The sequence below is a fragment of the Suricata suricatta genome, chromosome 1, assembly GCF_006229205.1.
Source record: "Suricata suricatta isolate VVHF042 chromosome 1, meerkat_22Aug2017_6uvM2_HiC, whole genome shotgun sequence".
NCBI lineage: Eukaryota > Metazoa > Chordata > Mammalia > Carnivora > Herpestidae > Suricata > Suricata suricatta.
Genome location: NC_043700.1, coordinates 152,172,641 through 152,189,100, shown reverse-complemented (window position 1 = coordinate 152,189,100; position 16,460 = coordinate 152,172,641). Strand labels below are relative to the sequence as shown.

Genomic DNA, 16,460 nt, shown 5'->3' with positions numbered 1-16,460 from the left:
GCTGACCATATCAGAGGAAAAGCTGAAGGGAAGCGTAGGCAGAGGACACAGAGAATGCGCTGCCTCTCCTCCCAAGACCTGTATGGTAACGCGGCATGCCAACAGAGAATTGCTGCTCTCCACCACAGGGTCTGCTTGAGGCTGAAATCCTTGTTTTTTCAATCAGATAAGCATAAAGTATTTATAATTTTGTATGTGCCAGGCACTAAATTATAGATTGTGCCTTAAAATCTGAGTGGGACAGGAATTCAGATGGTTGAAGTACACTGAAGCACTTTCTGTGAACAAGGTGATTTGCTCTAAGAGTTTTACCTACACTCTCTTATTTAATCTTATAACCATCATCTGTCCTTGGTGTTATCATCCATATGAGAAACCCAAAGGAAAGAAAGGTTGAGTACATTTTCTAGGTCGTTCAACTAATAAATGAAGCAATTCAGTTCAAACACAGACTTAGCTAACTCATAAGGGTGCTTTTAACCACTAAATTACACTGTCTCCCTCTTTAAAGAAGAAATGATAGGCCAGAACTACATGATAGTAAGTAAAAGGAGGTCGTGGGAAAGAGAGTTCTCAGTAGGCTAGAGTAGTCACGGGCTATAGCGTAGAAGGGAGGTGTCGTAGAGAACATCTAACCCCAGATTTCTCAAACATTGTTTTTAATGTGGTAAAAAAAAATCACATAACATAAAAAAAATATGGAATGCTTCATGAATTCGCATGGCGTCCTAGTGGAGAAACCGTGCTAATCTTCTCATTTCAGCTTTAGTATATTGCTGCTGAAGCAAGCACTCTCAAACTTCTTAACTTCCAACCCACACACGAGACATATTTTGCATCTTGACCTGGTAAACACATGCATAAATAACTGAAATGCAATTTTACTTCACAATACTTGCCATACTCTATATTTTCCCACTATGTTTTATATCTTTCTTTTAAAATAATTCTGGTTATGGCCTATTAAATAGACTTCATGACCTAGAGATATGGATCTAAAAACCTAAACAAATGGGGAAGTTGAGACCTAGAGATGCCTTGGGTACCTAGCACAGAGTCTTGCAAATAGTAATTCTAAGTGTCTTTGTTTTCTTTCCTTATGTGACTCAGCACACCCATGCAGCACCTCGGTGGCAGAGCTGGGATGGAGCCAAGATTTCCTGATTCCCAATCAAGGGTCTTTCTGTCAAGGAAAGTTTGTCAAAGAGGGACTCTCCCATGGCAGAGTTTCTTCACAGGTGTGGGTAGAAGTAGGAGGAAATAAACAGTGAAGTTGTGGAAGACTCAATGCTGCTCCACTCCCCAGTGGGCCTTGCCCAAGATCACCAGTGTGCTAGAACAGAGCTGTCTAATTCCAAAGCTGGTGGAATTTTTCTGGTTGTCTATCCTGGCTGCTCAGTGATAGTGTCCAGTCTATACTCAGATCAATTTCATCCAATTAGTTAAAAATGGGGTGTGTTCTTAAAGCTCTCAGCTGATTTGAATACAGGGTGACCGCCTCAATGCAGGGTAGAAGATCTCCCTTGAAACTATTCCTGCTTATCCTTCAAGCTCCAACCAAAATGCCTCCCTCCTTGCCTGACAACATCCTGACTCAAATTCAGACTCAAAAGTAACTGTCTTTCCATTATTGTATTCATTCAGCCCTCCTAGAGCCTTTTATCCTGTGTTTATCTCCCCTGCTAGAGGATGCACTTACTGAGTGCAGGGCTTATGCCTTGCTCATCTCCGTATCCAAGCATGCAATAAATATTTACAGAATGCCCTTTGCTTAGATGGCTCTTCTTCCCCCAAACCATCCAGACCTCCTAAATCTACTGTGATACAGCTCTAACTCCTAATGAGGGTGATGAAAATTCTCCCCAGGGTTAGTCCTACCAAGGACAAGGGGGACACTTTCTGTTGCAACTGCAGAATCCTGACCAGGGAAGACAGGGTCACTAAAGGCAGTGAGACTGCAGCATCTTGTGTGTTTGGGCTTTCTCTCCCAATATTTCCCCTCCAGTGTCTTTCAGATTTTGGACAAGGCAGTGCCCAGTTTGCAGAACCCTAGACAGGAAGTGGGGAAGAAAGACTTCCTGTCCTTGTCGTGACCATGAGTTGCTCCAGCAGAACTCACTTTTCCGTTTTGTTAGCTGAGAATGACAGCATTCGTAACTAAATTGTCACCCTCTTCATCTTCCCCCCTTGGGGATTATATAAGAACTCATATATGAAAACAAGCTTCGTTTTGGGTCCTTGAGCTTTTCTGAGGACAGCTTTGTATAAATATAAGATACCTTTTGTTATTGTTTATAGCCCAGGGGATTTGTGGAAAGAAGTTGAGAGCCAGCGATGCCCTTTTTTATAGGCAGAAAATAGCTGCTGGAAAAACAACCTGGTGTGTAGAGCACAATGTTCTTATCGAGCAGACAGAATTATCTTTCCCAGGCAGCCATGAACGCGAAACACCTGGTGCACACGTTTCCTGCCCCTTCACATATTTTGAAAGAAAGGGACCTTTACCCTGACCTGTCAAGCAGTGATCTTCATGAACTTCTGTCCGCAGACTCTGCGACAGTTATCTTGGCTTGCTGCTGTGGATTTCAATGGTAAACATAGCTGATCGTCACTTAAGGGGTATCTTCTCCAGATAACACTCAGATCTTATCAGATCCACACATATGCATTTCTTTTCCCTTAAAAATGCAGCCGCTTGATTGGTTAAGAGCCAGGGGCTTCCTATCACTCCACCCAACACAGGGTTGGGTGCCGCTGAGAAAAATAGGGACCTTGAAGACTTGATCCTGACCTGGCAATTGTTTAAAATCTTTGGGGAAAGAAAACAAAATAAACTCACTGAAAACATTTAGCAAATGGTATGAATCTATTCATAATAAGATTCACTTTCTACATTAAAGACTCAAAGGTGTTTACAGAATGTAGAAATTCATGTGGGAATGCTCTCTGGAGGACAAGGACACAGTACACACAGAAGGTGCACAATAATATTGGTTAAGTAAATGGCAGAAACTTGAATTGGACCTTGAAGGACAAAAAGCATTTGAAATGGCCTAGGAAAGAGCAGATAGTCATGGAAAAGCCATGTAGCACAGTATTTTAAGTATTGACTGTGGAGTGAGGTGGATTGACCTGGGTATGCCACATACCAGCTGTGTTTCTGTGCAGGTTAAGTAACATCTCTAAGCTTGACTTTCCTCTTTCATGATAAGGAATCTTAAGAACACCTTCATCATTGGTTTTGGAAAGAATTGAATGAGATAAATATAGGCAAAGCTCTTGTCACGTTGTTGAGCATATAGTGCCTGCTCAAACAATATTTGTTTTTGCTATTGTTACAATTAAAACAAATGCAAACAAAGGCAGGAATTACTAACTTTGTGATAAAATAATCAATATACCTGGTATCAAGTGTGATTTATATGAATTCAAGCAGACAGAACTTGCCCACTAGAAAGAAAAAAAAAAAAGCTCCAATTTCCTTCTTTCAGCACCCTCCCCACCCCCACTGCCTCCATATCCCCACTGTGCCACAGGGAGCACACCATCCCTCTTCTTCGCCCTCCCTCCCCACTGGTCTCCCCTGTCCCCTTGCCCAGGGCTGGATGAGAGCCTTGTGAGTCATAAGGAAGGACTCTGCAATTATGGCCTTTCAGGCAACAATGACGGTGTAAGAGGTCTGGGAAAGAGATCCTCTTGGATGTTTCTTGATCCTATCAGGTCATAAATAGATAGCCAACCTCCTCTAACATTAAAAGCACTCAGCAGGAAAATTTTGAGTTCCTTTACAAATCAAATTTTCAAGAGTGAGAACTGAAGGAATTCTTCATTTTTTTTTTTCCTGGCAGAGACACGCTTTGGGCCATAGGCACCACAGCTAAACTGTGATGTCACAGGTCACTAGACTGTTGTGCAGTTTGAGCACTGCACACAAAAGCCTGATGTAGGCATCTGCTTGTCCAGCTGTGAGCTCCAACCTTCTTTCTTCCTGTTCCACTCACCCTATAAATGACAATCATATTCCTTGTGGCCACATTTCTATGTTCATAAGGCTCTCTTAGCAAATTACCTACAGGATAAAACTCAAACTCCTTAGCCTGGCAGATGAAGGTCTTCACATCCATCCCTGTCTTCTCCGCCTTCTCCTCATCTCCTACCATGATAAACTCCTCAGTTCTACCAAACACCACACTCTTTCAGGACATTTTCCTTCAATCTGAACATCTTCGCTAACCTTCACCTGGCAAACTCCTACTCACTCTACCAGAACAACTCCCATATCACTTCCGAAGTAAAAATGATCAGATCTTCTCCAGCCTTTGGACTCTATGGTCCTTCATTCCAGGATCCCAAAACTAGATCCCAAAAGTTTGGTACATTATAGATGCTTAAGAAATATTTCTTGAATGAATGAATGAGTTCTGACTTCAATAACAACATTCATTGCAATATATGGTAATTGTCCTACTTACTTGTTGGTTTCATCCAACAGTGAACTTCTCAAAAGGGTGAGGTGAAGGGAAATTGTGTATTTTATATCTTGTTTCTCCAACCCTAGCCCAGTGACTCATAAGGTATGCTTCAAGTCAAAGATTTACATATTAATGAATTTCTAATATATCTTCTGGAGAAGTTATTTTTTCTCATTATGCAGTCTTTATTGCATATTATCCTGCCCTCTCTTAGTGTTGGGTTGAAGGAAGAGACAGGAAAGAGAACAGAAATCTTTTATTACCTTCTGTTTCCAGCATGTAGCCAAGAATATTAAAAGCAGGAGCCAGGGGAGCCTGTCTTAGATTAGAGTCCCAGGAATAAGGCTAAGACAGGGGTCTTGGGCAAATGCTCACAAGAAGACCTTGTAAGGGGGTGAGGGAAGGAAGACAGGACATGTGAGAAATGAAGTGAGAATATGGGTTCAGCTGTATTCCAGCCTTAGCCCAATCTCATGGGAACTTCTGGGACAAGGGTGGCCTCATGGAACTGTCCTACCTGGAGACAGAGGGGCTGGGCTTTTATACTGCTTCATCAGTGGTTGTCTGCAAGCCATACCAAGAGGTCAGGGGACAACCGCCCAGGCAGTTCTGGGTGGAGCAGCTCCCTTGGGCCAAGAACAAGTCTTCAGGGAAGGGTGCAGCTGCAAGCCATTGGTCACCAACACGCAGAGCAGCTGAGTGACTAGAGAACTAGTCTAGGGAAAGAATCTGAACAGCCCAGCAGAAGCCCTTACCACACCCCTAAAAACAAAGAGAGTAGACAGTGTTTACTCCAGAAGGATTATCCAAGACTTTATTTAAAACCTATCTACTCCTACTTGATCAACAAGTCTCTTTGGACTGGAACCTCACTCTTTAACAGATTAGAAACAGCAAGAGAGAAGGGAGTGCAGAAACTCTTAACAGTACAAAACACCAACTGAGAAGCAAAAAACAAATAGGAACTCCAAAAAGCATAGCAGTCTGGAACCTTGCAGTGTAAAGCCCTAAGAGGGTTGTAAATTAAAGTCCAAAAACACTGAGATTTACAATGATGACCTCAGTCAACAAAAAAAGTTTACATAAGCTATGTTTGGCATTCTATCTTTAAAAACTTAGGGTAATGTGCAATGTAATTTTAGAAGATTTCATTTTAAGTGTGGAAGCTTTAGGTAAGCAAACAATTACACAGACATTTTATTTTTGCAGAATCTCTCCTTACCTGCCACCCCTAGATAAGTGATGTGTCACTGAAATCCACCATGAAGAACATCTGACCCCCAGGAGCCTGTTGAAACTTCTTAGACCGTAGCATAACCTTAGCCTTTTAAAATGTTCTAATCATTCTGATTATACCTTGTACAAGTTATTGAATAATCAGAGCTGATAGAAAGTTCCAATAACCATATATACACACAGTCTGATGGAGAGAGGTCTAGACTAGCATCAGACAGAGAGTTCAAGTTCCTCCACTGTCACTAACATTTGTGTTACTCTATGCAAATCATTAATCGTCTCTGAGTTTCAGTGTCTTCATCTGAGAGAAAAATTTTTCATATCATCCTGTTGTTAATATTTATTATGTTACATATATATTGACAGTTAACCTAGAACACTGGTGAGACAGACATGGATGCCTTTTCCCATATATTATTCTGCATCAGTTCAGTGTTATCTGGCCTCCTCTGCTGCCCTCTCAGTAGCTGACCTGTATCCCCATTTCTTGCTCCTATTTCAGAATGACTGTCTTTGGAGAATGGGGTTTCTCAGGAAGGACATTGCACAATCAGAATACGCTGATCTGCCAAGGCCGTAACATTTTTTTTCCTGGAGCCCTTTCAGGAATGTGTCACAGAGGTGGGGGAGATGGGCCATGGAACAGAGAGTACTAGGCACCAGCAACCAGGTACTAAAATGTTCAAGCATTCCTTTTCAAAATCTAATGAAGACATCAATCTTCATTAACTCAAAGAGTCTGGGGTCCATGACAGTGAGATTTACTGAGCTGCATCCAAAAGCGGGAGAAACAATGATCAAAACGCTGGCCACAGAGGGAAAGACAGTGAATTCTAGAATTTGATGATGTCTATTTTCAACAAGTGTTGAATTTGCCAATAGCTATTATCCCTAAACATGAGCCTCAAGCTCAGTGGTGTGCCAGAGCCAGCTTGCACCATCTCAGGAGAGCCAATTACTCATGGCTCTTCCCAACTCCACTCTCAGTGATGTCATGTGGATGGCCTACAATTGGCCATGGTGTCAGTATTTACCATGGAGATCAGCAGGTGTCACAAATAGGGTGTTTTTCCTTCCAGAGAGCCAGCTTACCAGCATACCACTGCTTAAGCTTGCATCCAAGTGTCAACAAGATGCGTGGAATCCTGAAACAGCTTTCCAAAGAACAGTTGTTTTTAAATTCCAGTGTGAACCACTGGAAAAAATAGTTTATGTGTGTACAAATATCAGAAATCTTTCCTCCTATAGTCCAAATTCACCTTCCTCACATAGTCTCTTTTTTCTTGGAGGCTGAATGTGGAGAGCTGCTACTACTGAATTGAGGAAAACCTGAGTCAATGTTATATCCTTGGCCTTGTTAACAGGATTGTTTTTCCCATGAGTGTTTCCCAAGTGCTACTCTCTACTGGTAGAGAGGATGCCTACAGAAAGCAATTTTTCTGCAAGGGTGTATCCTCAGAGCTTGAGGTATCTATAGAAAAGTAGCAGCAAGATTCCTGGAGGAATTTTGCCAAACAGATTGCATGTAGATGAAGAGAGCCAATGTTAGTAAGAGAACATAATTCTCTTCTTTCTGTCCCAAACTGTAGGACTAACAAAGAATAAAGGGGACTAGAAATGCAAACATATGTGAAATTCACTTCCACAGGACTTTGTTTCACTAATGTCTTTGTGGCTGTCGCTAATGATTTTCACCACTCTTTCCCATAAGTTATCTAGAGGCTGGAAGGAAAAGGGTTGGGGAAGAAAATTAGCATTTACAGAGCACCACCTTTGTATAGGAGATGAGAATATCTTACTGAATTACCATAGCAACCATACAAAGAAGGTGCTATTATTTCCATTTTTTTTTCAGAGAAGGAAAGGCAAGTATTACCTAAGGTTACCCAGCTAGTGGGTATTGGAACTGGAATATGAATACAGGTCTCTGATGGGCACCTGGGTGGCTCAGTCAGTTAAGCATCCAACTTTGGCTCAGGTCATGATCTCACCTTTCTTGAGTTTGAGTCCCACATCAGGCTCTGTGCTGACAGCTCAGAACCTGGAGCCTGCTTTGGATTCTGTGTCTCCCTCTCTCTTTTTTCCTCCCCCTCTCACCCTCTGTCTCTTTCTCTCAAAAATAAATAAACATTAAAAAAATTTAATGCTTTATGAATACAGGTCTCTGACTTCAGATTTTTGTGCTCAAAAAATCTTTTGATTTTGTGCTCTTTCTACTACTCTGTTGACTTCTGGAAAAACAAAGTCCAACTGTGGATCCAGTTCTGGACACATGGGTACAGGTCGAATCTGGTCCCCTGGGGCTAGCCTTCCAAGAGATACACATTGGATTATCTAATTATCTAATTGGATTGGAATGTATAAAGATACATATTGGATTTCTTTAGAGAAAGCCAAGAATCTTCCAAGATGCAAGACTTGCAGTTTTTCAGGGCCAGTTTTGAGACAAACACGGCATCTCTGTTGTCATGCTCATTAAAGATGTAAAATAAGAGAAAAGCGTAGAAATTAGAAATAAAATAGAAGAGTGTGGAAATCAGAAATGAATCTTAGATAAGGATCTTTTTAAGTACCCTTGTTTTAATAGCCTCATCCAACTACTACCAACAGAGCCTCAAATTGCCACCTGTGTTATTTAAAAAAAAGAATGTCTTTTCCAGTAATTTCACACTGAAAGAAATTCATGATGGTTTTGCCTGTAAATTTCACATTATTAGTTGCATTTGGGGGTACTATGTCATATCCCAGGCTAAGGAATATGACACATACCCTTTAGTTTCCTAGGACATACCTAAGAAAATCTTGTTTTGTCAAGTTCCAGTGATAAACACATTACTGATACTCATTCTCTACTTTCATAGTATTTACCAACTCACACAAACTCAGTAAGATTAGCAGAACTGTTTTATTGATTTTGAATGAAGTGATAAAGAGATACTGTGTTTCTGCACATGATACCTTTACACACTAAAAAATAATCATTTATTTATGTTCCTTCCAAATAATTTTTTCCTCTTGGGCTATCACTTCATTTAATACACTTTTAAAATTTGTGATTATGTAATAAATATTCAAAGATTAAATAATAATAATAATAATAATGCAAAATTATTTAAATATAAGATGTTAATTTAATTTTTAAAGCATAAACTTTAGGACTCTAGTATTGGTACCTGAATATTTTTAGTAAATATAAACATTTTATATACAATTCTATGCAAAATATTTATCAATTTTTTATTGTGAAATCCTTAAGTCTAGCAGGAGAGAAAGAGAGAAAGAGTGAGACAGAACATGTATGTGAGTTAAGTCTTCAACATGTTCAGTTAGAACTACCCTTATGACCTCCAAGTGGAAATGTACATGACTGGATATGTGGGTCTGGAACTCAAAACAGAGGTTCAGAGTACATGTACAGATTGAGAATTTGATAGCTTATAGATGGTATTTTGAGTCACAAGAATGGAATATATCATCCAGTAAAAGTATGTAGAGTGAGAAAAGGGTGGGAACTAGAACTGAACCCAGGAATCGAAAAGCCAAGACTGTTCAGATGTCTAGAGCGACTCAAATACCTCCACCATCTCAGGGCCCTCTTTGTCTTTTTCCACCTCTTAAGTAGGTTTTGGGCCATAACATCATTGACATTTAAGATCACGTTGGAGTCTTCCCTACATCAAAGAAAAAACTTTATTTTAGGATAATTGGCATTTTTTTAAATGGCGTGAGGGAGCTTATACTTCAGGTTAGGATAAAAAAGCAGTCAATAGAAACAGATCCAAAGATGGCCAAATTATGAGAACTATGGGACCAAGACTTTAATATTTATTTATTTTTGAGAGAGAGAGACAGAGACAGAGACAGAGAGAGAGAGAGAGCATGAGCAGAGGAGGGGCAGAGAGAGAGAGAGAAACAAAGAATCCTAAGCAGGCTCCAGGCTCTGAGCTGTCAGCACAAAGCCTGACATGGGGCCATGATCCACAAGACCATGACCTGAGCTAGAATTGGATGCTTAACCAACTGAGCCACCCAGGAGCCCCTCAGATCAAGACTTTAAAACAACTATTATAAATATATTAAATAATTTATGGAAAAGATGGATATAATACATAAAGAAATTATGTATTTCAGGAGAACAATTCAAACATTAAAAAATTAAAAATGTAGAACTGAAAAATATGTCTAAGATATTTGGGGGTCTACAAGAGCCAAGTGGACACTGCAGAAGAAAAGATCAGTGAATGGGAAGAAAAATCAATAGAAAGTATTCAAACAAGAGGAAAGAGAAGAAGAAAGGAAAATAGATTATTGATAAGCATGGAATAATATCAAAATTCCAACATATATGTAATTGGAGTCCTTGAAAGTGAGAAGAAAGAGAATCAGGCAGGAAAAGATACTTTAATAAATAATAATTGAAAACTTTCCAAACTTGATGAAAACATCAAACCATGGATCTGTGAATTTCAACAAGTCTCACGCAAATGAATACAGAGAAAACGTTTCCTGGACACATGATAATCAAACTGATGAAACATAAAAAGAAGGAGAACATCTTAAAAGTAAGCAGAAAATTAAAGACATACATACCAGGAGCAGTGATATGAATGGTAGCTGATTTTTCATTAGAAACTATGCAAGACAGAAAATGTATCAGAAGATAATGGAACAACATCTTTAAAGGGAATAAAACTATCACCACTGAAGTCTATACTCACCTAAAAAAAAAAATCTTCAAAAATGAAGGTAATATCAAGACAGTTTCAGATGAAAGAAGGCTGAGAAAATTTGATGCCAGCACACATATACTACAATAAATGCTTTAAAAAAAAAAACATCACACTAAAGATACCAGATAAGAACTTGGATATACAGGAAAGAAGAAAAAAAGAGGGAAGTAGGTAACAGATTTCCAGTTTCTATTCCAGCAAGGAGCTTAAAGGTTGTCACTATGTCCCTATGTCCTACCAAGTTAAAAACTGAACAAACTGAAAAGTTAACAACTCTTTTCAGATCTGTCAGAGAAGTGAGGTCACAGGCAAACTATTGCCCCTATAAACTGGAGAAATAGGTAAATATAGAGAATCATAACTTACTGGGCCAGCAATTCACAAGCAGAAGCTTTCTTAAAAACAAACCAGTGCCAAGGTGAAAAAAAAAAAAAAAAAGCCTGAATTGTAATTGGTGAACTGCTGGAGGCTGAGTGTGGACAACTCTGATAGTTAAAAACTCCAGAGGTCCCAGGCACTCAAGGCTAGATCAACATTCAAAAATCAATTACTGTAATTCAACACCTCAACAGACTAAAAAAGAAAAATCATATTATCATATCAACAGATGGCAGAAAAACATTTGACAAAATTTAACACCTATTCATGATAAAGGAATGTGTTAAAGGTTTGATAAAATAAGACTAAAGGAGAACTTTCTCAACTTGACAAAAACTATCTACAAAAACTCTATAGCTAACATCATACTTAATGGTAAGAAACTCAAAGCTTTCCCATTAAGATCAGGTACAAGGCAAGGATGTCCTTTATCACCATTTTCTTTCAACATCATACTGGAAGTCCTACAAATGCAATAAGGCAAGAAAAAGAAATAAAAGGTACACAGATTGACAAGGAGACATAAAACAGCCTTTGCTCTCCGATGACATGTTTTTCTATGTGGAAAATCCAAACGAATTAACAAAAACACTCCTGTAACTAATAAGCAATCTTTTAAAGTTTGCAGGATATAAGGTTAAATGCAAAAGTCAATTGCTTTCCTAAAAACAAACAATGAATAAATGAAATTTGAAATTGAAAACACATTCTTTCACCTTGTAAAAAGGCATCTAACTGACTTTTAATACAAATAAACTTGGAGGAGCATAGAAAGAAAATATCCTACAAGCCAGTTAATGAAAAAACTTCCCCAACAAACAAATTTCAGTCAAGTTCCCTGTCTTCAGCCTGGATTAGAAAACAGGAACCAACCAATGTTTGTTCCTTTGAAAAAAATCTTATTTTAAAAAATAAGAGAAAAAGAAGAAAAAAACAATCCATGAAATATGGCAGGTTGATGCTTGCCTTAACCAACTTGATGAAACAGGATACATGTGGCCGTTGGAATATGGACACCTCTTTGTTTCCTTCTAGGAATGCTCTTTATCCAAAGGGAGGATGCTGCCCTGGGCACCATTTGATGCCACTTATGCATTCTGAGGTCTCAAGGTCAAGCAGGCTTACAGTCCTCCATTTCATATCTTCACTGACTCTTCCCCACATACAGTTTCTTATCACTAGAAGCAGAGAGAGTGGTGGGCTCATGGGGGCTGAGGAAGAGCCACTTCGTTGATGCAGCTGGTGTGGTCAGGCAGCTTATATAAAATCTTCCCGCTTGCCTTGTGGTATCCCACACATATACAAACCTTTCAGCTGAACCAGCTGCTATCTTGCTTCCACCAGAGACCAGGAACATCTCAGAAGATTCTTTTCAAAGTTATTCACACTTTCTTAAAATATATTATTTACATTATCACCTCCAAAAATGAAATACCTATAAATGTAACAAAATATGTATAAGATCTATATTGAGAAAAACTGCAAAACTGATTAACAAAATAAAACAACTAAATAAATGGAGAGATACTCCATATTCATAGAGAAGAAGACTTAATATTATCAAGATGTTAATTATTCCCAACTTGAACTATAGATTCAATGCAATCCCAATTAAAATCTCAGCAAATTATTTTATAGATATCAACAAACTGAATCTAAAGTTTACATGGAGAGGCAGAAGAAACAGAATAACTAACACAATATTAAAGGAGAAGAACAAAGTTGGACAACCAAAACTACTCAACTTCAAGACCTTACATAGGGATGCTTTGGTGGCTCAGTTGGTTAAGTGTCTGACTCTTGGTTTCAGCTCAGGTCATGATCTCATGATTTGTGAGATGGAGCCCCACATCAGGCTCTGTGCAGACAGCCTGCTTAGGATTCTCTCTCTGCCTCTCTCTCTCTCTCTCTCTCTCTCTCTCTCTCTCTCTCTCTCTCTCTCTCTCTCAATCTCCCTCAAAAGTAAATAAATATTTTTTAAAAAAGACTTACTATAAAGCAACTATAATTATGATAGTATAGCACTGGCAAAAGAATAGACAGCAGATCAATGGAACAGATCAAAGAGCCTAGATATAGAGCCTCAATTCTACTCAACTGATCTTTGACACAATATAACAGAGCAAAGATGGTCTTTTCCACAACTGATGTAGGAATTGAACATCCACAGGCAAAAAAGACCCCTAGACACAGCCCTTCCACCCTTCACAAAAATTATCTTAACATAATTGATTACAGACCTAAATGTAAAACTATAAAGAGCTCCTTGAATAGAGCATAGGAGAAAACCCTGATGGCGTTGGGTATGACAGTGACTTTTTAGATACAACACCAAAGGCATGATCCATGAAAGAATTGAGAAGCTGAACTTCATTCAAATTAAAAACTTCTGCTCTGAAAAACAATGGCAAAGAATGATAAGACAAGCCATGGACTAGAAGAATATATTTGCAAAAGAAATGCCTGATAGGGGCGTCTGAGTGGCTCAGTTGGTTAAGCATCCAACTTTGGCTCAGGTCATGATCTTGAGCTTCATGAGTTCAGGCCCCACATCAGGCTCTGTGCTGACAGTTCAGAGCCTGGAGCCTGCTTGGGTTCTCTCTCTCTCTCTCTCTCTGTCTCTCTCTCTCTCCCCCTCTCTCCCTCTCTCTCAAAAATAAACATTTAAAAAATTTATAAACCTGATAAAAGACTATTACCCAAAATATACAAAGAACTCTAACATTAAACAGCAAGAAAAAAAACGTGATTAAAAATGGGCCAAATAGCTTTTTAAAAATTGTTTTTAATGTTTATTAATTTTTGAGAGAGACAGAGAGAGAACAGGAGAGGGGCAGAGAGAGACGGAGACACAAAATCTGAAGAAGACTCCAGGCTTTGAGCTGTCAGCACAGAGCCCAACATGGGGCTCAAACTCAGGAACTGTGAGATCATGGCCTGAGCTGAAGTCATATACTTAACCGACTGAGCTAAACAGGTACCCCCCAGAAAATGGGCCAAATATCTTAACAGACACCTCACCAAGAGATACACAAATATTCCACAGCAAATTTCATCAGAGAAATACAAATTAAAACATCAGTGAGACACTACTACATGCCAAATAGAATGATCAAACAAATAAACAGGCAATCCTCACACTTTTAGAAAATATTTTTAATTCACTGATCTAACAAAAGACTACAACTAGAGCATAAAGAACTCACACAACTCGATACAGTTCAAAAAATGGGCAAAAGATGGAGCACCTGGGTGGCTCAGTCGGTTAAGTGGCTTCAGCTCAGATCATGATCTCGCAGCTCATGAATTCAAGTCCTGAGATGGCTCTGCACTGACAGCTCAGAGCCTGGAGCCTGCTTCAGATTCTGTGCCTCTCTGTCTCTTTCTGACACTTCCCTACTCATGTCTGTCTGTCTCTCAAAAATAAATAAACATTAAACAAAAAAATTTTAATGGACAGAAGACTGAAACAGACACTACATAAAATATATCATTAGTCATTAGGAACATGAAAATTAAACTGAGATTAAATTGAGACACCATTTCACACCAGTTAGAATGGCTAAAATTAAGAAGAAAGACACCAATGCTACTGAAGACCTGGAGTAGATTGGTAAACTCCTGCTAGCAGGCCAAAGCCCTGTTTTTGTAAATAAACTTTACTGTAACACAAGCAAACTCATGTTTATAAACTGTCAATAGCAGAGTTGATTAGTTGCAACAGAGCCCACATAGCTCACAAAGCCTAAAATATTTACTCTCTGGCCCTTAACAGAAAAAAAACATGCCGACCTCCAATGTAAATCAGCTACAACTCTCATGCATTTATTGATGGAGTGTACAATTGTCCATCCACTTTGGAAAACAGTTTGCCAATGTCTAGTAAAGTTAAACATAAACTTGTCTTTGATGCAACAATTCTATTCCTAGGTATTTACCCAAAAGAAATAACATGTTCACAAAGGACTTATACAAGTAGTTCACAGGGGTTTTATTTAAAATAGCCAAAGACTGGAAACAGTCCAAGTGCTCAGCAATAGGAAGACAGAGGGGTGCCTGTATGGCTCAGTTGGTTCAGCGTCTGTCTCTTGATTTCAGCTTAGGTCATGATCTCACAGTCCATGGGATCAAGCCCTGCATTGGGCTTTGCTCTGACAGTGCAGAACCTGTTTGGGATTCTCTCTCTCCCTCCTCCTCACTGCCCTTCCCTCTCTCTTTCTTGCTCGCTCTCTCTCTCAGTTGATTAAGCATCCAACTTTGCCTTAGGTCATGATCTCTTGATTCATGAGTTCAAGTCCCACATCAGGCTCTGGGCCGACAGCTCAGAACCTGGAGCCTGCTTTGGATTCTGTGTCTCCCTCTCTCTCTGCCCTTCCTCTGCTTGTGCTCTGTCTCTATCTCAAAAATAAAATAAACATCAAATAAATAAATAAGTAAATAAATTAATTAAATAATCAAACTTTTAAAATACAAGGAAAATAGATAAACTATGACATATTAATAATATGAATAATACACAGTAATATAAAGGAATGAACTACTGATACACACAACAATGTGATGAATCTTAAAACTATTATGCTGCATGGGAAAATGCCCTACACAAAGAGTATATTCTATATAAATCCATTTATCCAAAATTCTAGAACAAGGGAAAAAGCATTCTATGGTAGGAAAAATTCAGAACTAGAGTTGACTTTGGTGGGGGCAGGAGTTGGCAGAAATTGACTAGGAAGGGGCATAAAACAATTTCCTGGGCAGATAGTACTGCTTTTTTTCTTGAAAGAGGTTTGGGTTATATAGGTTCACGAATTGTCATTGGCAAGTATATACTAAATACTTAAAATATTTATTTGTATATTTTGCATCAAAAGAGAAACTACAAATGAACACTGAACTCTACTTAATGTTAGGCAAACTAAAATATTTATAAGGAAGCATGCTGCTGCTGTAATTTACTTTGCAATATAGAAAAATGGATTAATGGATAGATCAAGAAATACATAGATAGATAGATACACAAGAAAGCAAATATAATTAAATGCCAATGGTAGACATGTCATGATATGACAATGGTAGACATATCAATGGTAGACTCTAGGTAGGGGATGTTCAGGTATACACTGTAAAACTCCCTCAACTAAGTAGCTTGAAATATTCATAGTTCAAATCCTGGAAATTTAAAAAAGAAAAAAAAAGCCCAAGAAATTCTTTAAAAAATGGGAAGGGGGCAGGCAGGCAGGGAGCGGGTAGTTAGGGAGTCACTCCTTTGCTGGAACTCTTGTTTTACAGAGAGAAGAAAATGCTTCTATAAAAACTGACTAAACAGAGATCCCAGGAGAACAGAATTTTACAGGATATCTATATTAAGTGGTTTTCAAATCCTTCCAGAATAGGTCGGAAATGTCCAGGTTCCTGAGGTTGTAGATTTCCTTGCCTGAATTTGCCATGGCCAGTTCATGGCTGGGTGCCTGTTAAGATTGAGCTAGGGATCCCAAAATGCAGCAAGCATTTGATTTCCAAAATACTAAGACTAAGAGCTCTATTGAGAGGAAAAGTTCTATAATTGGGCATCTCAAAAGATCTATTATTCTAGTATAGCCCCGAGACTGTTTCTTTTATGTCCCTAAAAAGGATAAAAGAG

The 16,460-nt window shown here is 38.8% G+C and overlaps 1 protein-coding gene and 2 pseudogenes across 1 annotated transcript in view; 1 reads left to right on the top strand and 2 right to left on the bottom strand.

Moving 5' to 3' along the window:
• LOC115302039 overlaps window positions 1-16,460 on the top strand; it is a 34,100-nt pseudogene that overhangs the window by 10,410 nt on the left and 7,230 nt on the right.
• LOC115303553 lies at window positions 693-791 on the bottom strand (annotated as a pseudogene).
• Window positions 827-16,460, bottom strand: part of KDR (kinase insert domain receptor) — an 80,828-nt gene continuing 65,194 nt past the window's right edge. Inside the window, exon 31 of the mRNA XM_029945687.1 lies at window positions 827-845. The gene's annotated coding sequence lies outside the window, so the exon portion shown is untranslated. The remainder of the gene's footprint in view (window positions 846-16,460) is intronic.